We start from the raw sequence: 6,672 nt of genomic DNA, 5'->3' as shown, positions 1-6,672 counted from the left end.
ACTTCACATGTAAATATTGTACATGTAAATACTTCACATGTAAATACTCCACATGTAAATACTTCACATGTAAATACTGTACATGTAAATACTGCACATGTAAATACTTCACATGTAAATACTTCACATGTAAATACTGCACATGTAAATACTTCACATGTAAATACTGTACATGTAAATACTGCACATGTAAATACTTCGCATGTAAATACTGTACATGTAAATACTGCACATGTAAATACTGGACATGTAAATACTGCACATGTAAATACTGTACATGTAAATACTGCACATGTAAATACTTCACATGTAAATACTTCACTTGTAAATACTGTACATGTAAATACTTCACATGTAAATACTGTACATGTAAATACTGCACATGTAAATACTTCACATGTAAATACTTCACATGTAAATACTTCACATGTAAATACTGTACATGTAAATACTGCACATGTAAATACTTCACATGTAAATACTTCACATGTAAATACTGTACATGTAAATACTGCACATGTAAATACTGCACATGTAAATACTTCACATGTAAATACGGCACATGTAAATACTCCACATGTAAATACTTCACATGTAAATACTGTACATGTAAATACTGCACATGTAAATACTTCACATGTAAATACTTCACATGTAAATACTGTACATGTAAATACTTCACATGTAAATACTGCACATGTAAATACTGTACATGTAAATACTGCACATGTAAATACTGTACATGTAAATACTGCACATGTAAATACTGTACATGTAAATACTTCACATGTAAATACTTCACATGTAAATACTGTACATGTAAATACTGTACATGTAAACACTGTACATGTAAATACTGTACATGTAAATACTGTACATGTAAACACTGTACATGTAAACACTGTACATGTAAACACTGTACAAGTAAATACTGTACATGTAAATACTGTACATGTAAACACTGTACATGTAAATACTGTACATGTAAATACGCTCGTTTAACGTTTTTTTCTGTATTTGCTCACTTTACAGTGTTTCAGTTTTTCCATGTCTCTGATGAATTTGCGCAGACTCTTTCTAACCGCTGATACGACATTGAAATGTGTATATATAGTGTCGTAATTATATATATATATATATATATATATATATATATATATATATATATATATATATATATATATATATGTTAAAAGTCCACGTATTCTTCTAGGATAGCGATTTAAAGGTTATGAGGGGTTTTTGAAGCATGAAAAACGATGTTACTTTTTGTATTTAATATTTTTATTGTTATTTTTTATATTTCAAATGGACCTCCGCTCTTGATCACAAAAAAGTATCGAAATGAAAAAGAAAAAGGAAACCATTGAAAGAACTAGAGATTTGTAGCATGGACAGCGTTCATTCCTAGCAATCATGTTCGAAAAAGTTCACGTGAATCATTTTAGCCGTTTGTGGAAGAAGATTGTTTTTTTTTTAATTCCAAGGGCAAAGATGAGACGCAGTTGATTTCAATATGTATAATTGAATAGAAATGAAATTGTTAAACGGTAAAAATAATGTAATTATTAGTTATGAATAATAATAATAATAATAATAATAATAATAATAATAATAATAATAATAATAATAATAATAATAAAATCAATAAAATTAATATTAGTTAATAATTAAATGAGAATACAAATAGTCTCGGTCCTGAAGGAAAATTGTCTCAGTCCTAAAGGAATTCTCATACACAGACCGAGGATAACATCAGAGCAGTTACTTAAATGTATGTTCTTTTGGCTCGAAAGTCACTATTTAGGTACTTAAATGTATGTGCTTTTGGCTCGATAAACAATATTTATAAAATATTATTATTATTAATAATAATAATAATAATAATGATAATAATAATAATAATAATAATAATAATAATAATAATAATAATAACTAGCGGGACCTGTGGAAATTCCACAGCAGCATTTTTCCTATGCAATATATTGTTGCTGGACATGCTGTGAGCGTTCTATTCAGCATGAATGAAGGCACAATCATATTCTAGTTTTTTTTAATTAAAACTGTACTGCCCCCTTACTAAAATAATAACTTTGATATATTTCATGGGCTGATTATTTCATTACAAACACACCGGTCAATTAACCACATTTTATCATTTTTCATAATTATTGAATATGTTACTATGTTCGACAATATTTTTGCATAATTTCAACCCACATTATCGCCTCTCCCTTTACTAAAATAGTAAATTTGATATATTGTATCGGCTGATTATTTTATAAAAACACAACTATTAATTAACTCACATTTCATCATTTTTATTTTTAATAATTCTTGGATATAGTACTTATTTTGACAATAATTTTTCATCATTTGAACTCACCATGTCGCACACCTTACTAAAATAATAACTTTGATATATTTTCTAGGCTGATTATTTCATTACAAACATCAACTCACATTTCATCATTTTCCGTAATTCTTGGATATGTTACTAATTTCGACAATCATTATTCATAATTTATACCCACACTATCGCCCTCTCTTAATAAAATAATAACTTTGAAATATTGTCTGGGCTTATTATTTTATTACAAACACACTAATGCATGAAATCACATTTAATCATTTTTCATAATTCTTGGATATATTACTTATTTCGACAATCAATTTTCATAATTTAACCCACATTTTCGCCCTTCCCTCTTTACTAAATAATAACTTTGATATATTATCTAGGCTGAGTATTTCCTTACAAACACACCAATCAATTAACTAATATTTCATCATTTTTTCGTAATTCTTATATATGTTACTAATTTCGACAACAATTTTTCATAATTAAAGCCCTCCTTATCTTCTTCCCCTTTACTTATATAATAACTTTGATATATTGTCTATGCTAATTATTTTATTATAAACACACCAATCAATTAAGTCACATTTCGTCATTTTTCGTAATTATTGGATATCTTACTAATTTCGACAATAATTTTTTATAATTTAAACCATCCCCGTCGCCCTCTCTTACTAAAAATATACTTTGATATATTTTCTGGGCTTATTATTTCATAAAAAAACATTACTATCAATTAACTCACATTTCATCATTTTTCTTAATTCTTTGATATGTTACACATTTCGACAATTATTTTTAATATTTTTAACCCACATTATCAACCACCCACTACAAAAATAATAACTTTGATATATTATCTGGGATAATTATTACATTTCAAACACACCAATCACTTAACACACATTTCGTCATTTTTCATAATTCTTGGATATGTTACTTATGTCGACAATCATTTTTCATCATTTTAACCCACATCATCGCCCCACTTACTAAAATAATAACTTTGATATATTGTCTGGTCTGATTATTTCATTGCAAACACACTAATGCATTAAATAACATATTATCATGTTTCATAATTCTTGGGTGTGTTACTAATTTTGACAATTATTCTTCATAATTTAAACCATCCTTATCGCTCTCTCTTACTTACATAATTACTTTGATATATTTCCTGGGCTGATTATTTTATTATAAACACACACGATTAACTCACATTTAATCTTTTTCCATAATTCGGGATATGTTACTAATTTCGACAATAATTTTTATAATTAAAAACCCACATTATGCCTCTCCATCCTACTTATATAATATATTTGATATATTGTCTGGGCTTATTATATCATTACAAACACACCAATCAAGTAACTCACATTTCCTCATTTTTCATAATTCTTGAATATGTATTTGATTTCGACAATAATTTTCATAACTTTAACCCACTATGTCGCTCCCTCTTACTTAAATAATAACTTCGATATATTGCCTCGACTTATTATTTCATTACAAACAAATAAATAAATTCTGGGTATTCTCATAGTATATATGTTTCACCTATCTTATCCAATCCCGGGTGACGGCGCATATTCTGCTAATATATATCGTTCACCTATCTCATTCGATCCCGGGCGACGCTGGGTATTTTGCTACTATATGTTTTCCACCTATCTGATTCAATACTGGGCGACGCTTTCTGATAGTATATATTTGTACATCTCATTCAATCCCTGGACTGACTTCATGTCCGCCACCCCATTGTTGAAAATATACATTAAATAAAGTAATGTTTTAATCGTAAACTGTTTCAGCCATTTCCGGGACTGACTTTATATCCCCCAACCCACTGCTAAAAATATACATGAAATAATGTAATGTCTAAATAGTAAACTGTTCCTGCCATTTCCGGGACTGACTTTATATCCCAAACCCACTGCTAAAAATATACATGAAATAATGTAATGTCTAAATAATAAACTGTTTCAGCAATTCCCGAAACCGACTTTGTATCCCAAAACCACTGCTAAAAATATACATGAAATAATGTAATGTCTAAATAGTAAACTGTTTCAGCCATTTCCGGGACCGACTTTATATCCCAACCCCACTGCTAAAAATATACATGAAATAATGTAATGTCTAAATAGTAAACTGTTTCAGCCATTTCCGGGACTGACTTTATATCCTCAACCTAACTGCTAAAAATGTATATGAAATAATGTAATGTCTAAATAGTAAACTGTTTCAGCCATTTTCGGGACTGACTTTATATCCCAAACCCACTGCTAAAAAGATACATGAAATAATGTAATGTCTAAATAGTAAACTGTTTCAGCCATTTTCGGGACTGACTTTATATCCCAAACCCACTGTTATTTATGTATAACTGTGTATAATTTATCTAATGCAGGCTTAGGAGAAATATACACGAAATAAAGTAATGTTTAAATAGTAAACTGTTTCAGACATTTCCGGGACTGACTTATAATCCCCACCCCACTGTTGAAAATATACATGAAATAAAGTAATGTATAAATCGTAAACTTTTTCAGCCATTTCTGAGATCGACTTCTCATCTCCCATCCTACTGTTAAAAATATACATTAAATAAAGTAATGTCCAAGACGTAAATGGTTGCAGCCATTTCCGGAACCGACTTCATATTTCCCACCCGAATGTTAAAAATATACATTGAATAAAGCAATGTGTAATGTGTAAACGGTTTCACCCATTTTCGAGACTGGTTTATTATCCCCCACCCCACTGTTAAAAATATACATGAAATAAAGTAATGTTTAAATCGTAAACGATTTTAGAAAATTCCGGGACTGACTTCATATACCGTAACCCACTGCTTAAAATCTACTTGAAATAAAGTAATGTTTAAATCATAAACTGTTTCAGCAGCTTTTCGAAAGTAATGCATAAAAGCATTAACACGGTTAGGGATTAGATAACCATTGCTTCAACATGTGAATGTTTTAGTTTACTATCAGTTTCAGCATTCCAGTGACTTAAATCCCCCCACTATTTGGTCTTGGTTAATGGCGGAGAAATCCTTCATTACTGATACAATTCTTATTTTCGTTATTTACCAGAGAGCCCCTTTTGGGGAGCTGGTTTCCCCCTATATTTTTAACCGACCTTCTGTCCAATTCCTCCCTTGTTGGGAGGCAAGTAAACAAAAAAAAATAAACCAGAACGGACATTTTCCAGAGCATTTTATAATTAATCAGGAGTAACACTTCCAGGGCATTTTGTAATTAAATCAGAAATAACTTTTTTCACTTACTTTTTTAATATTAAAACTTTGTTACATTAAACATAGTACCTATTCACAATGCCTCCCCAGAGGACAGATTTAGACACCAGGGTAATTTTTTTAACGTGGAGAAAAAATTGTCTTAGTCGTAAAGGATTTCTCTTTCACTGAGAGAGAAGAAACTGAAATGTAGCACCTGAAGAACAGATATTACACTTTGATCTTAGCCAAAAGGCCAAGAAAGAGAAGTCATTTTTATTAGCTTTGCCTCAACAGCGACACCAATTAAATTTTTTTTTTTTTTTAATTTCCACTTTCCTTTTTTAGGGATGCACATTATTACGCTTATCGCTCCGTCCGTTATCATAATGGACGGAGCGATAAGCGTAATAATAATAATAATAATATGATGATGATGATGATAATATTTAAAACCATAGACCAATAGTAGTTTTTACATAAAAAATGTGCATAAGGGTACAGATATATATATGCATGCACAATTAACACCCATATATACGCATACATACCAATACATAGTCATATTCAACAACCATATGTATATAATATATGCACCCCATACATATAATGCATATATAAATAATAATATGCATAAACAGAAATGCACGCATGCACAAACATACACGCATGTATATTCATACACATGTATATGCATACAATGACATGTACAGGTCCAAGCATGCATACGTGCACCCATATGCATACATACATGCATGCACACATACCCATATGCGCACATGTACACACATACCATATATACACATAAGTACATACACTACACATGAATATATATATATAATATAAAGCTCTGTGTGTGTGTGTGTGTGTGTGTGTGTGTGTGTGTGTGTGTGTGTGTGTGTGTGTGTGTGTGGTCACGAATAGTAGGCTCCTATATGGTTGACTATTTAAAAAAAAAACTGATTACATATAATGATAGAAGATGTATCGAGACACAGGAATGAGTATGATTGATCTGGCAGAACGGTGGTTCATAAAAATTGTGTGGTCTGCGTTTGCGCCTGGTCCA

The 6,672-nt window shown here is 30.2% G+C and overlaps 1 pseudogene; it reads right to left on the bottom strand.

Moving 5' to 3' along the window:
* Positions 1-5,756: 5,756 nt before the first annotated feature.
* Positions 5,757-5,872, bottom strand: LOC145255931 (U2 spliceosomal RNA; annotated as a pseudogene).
* Between the last annotated feature and the right edge of the window lie 800 nt (positions 5,873-6,672).

Source organism: Euprymna scolopes, chromosome 31 (assembly GCF_053919585.1).
Source record: "Euprymna scolopes isolate OS-2025 chromosome 31, ASM5391958v1, whole genome shotgun sequence".
Classification (NCBI taxonomy): Eukaryota; Metazoa; Mollusca; class Cephalopoda; order Sepiida; family Sepiolidae; genus Euprymna; species Euprymna scolopes.
The sequence above is the reverse complement of the archived record's forward strand: the minus strand, read 5'-3'. Positions and strand labels throughout refer to the sequence as shown.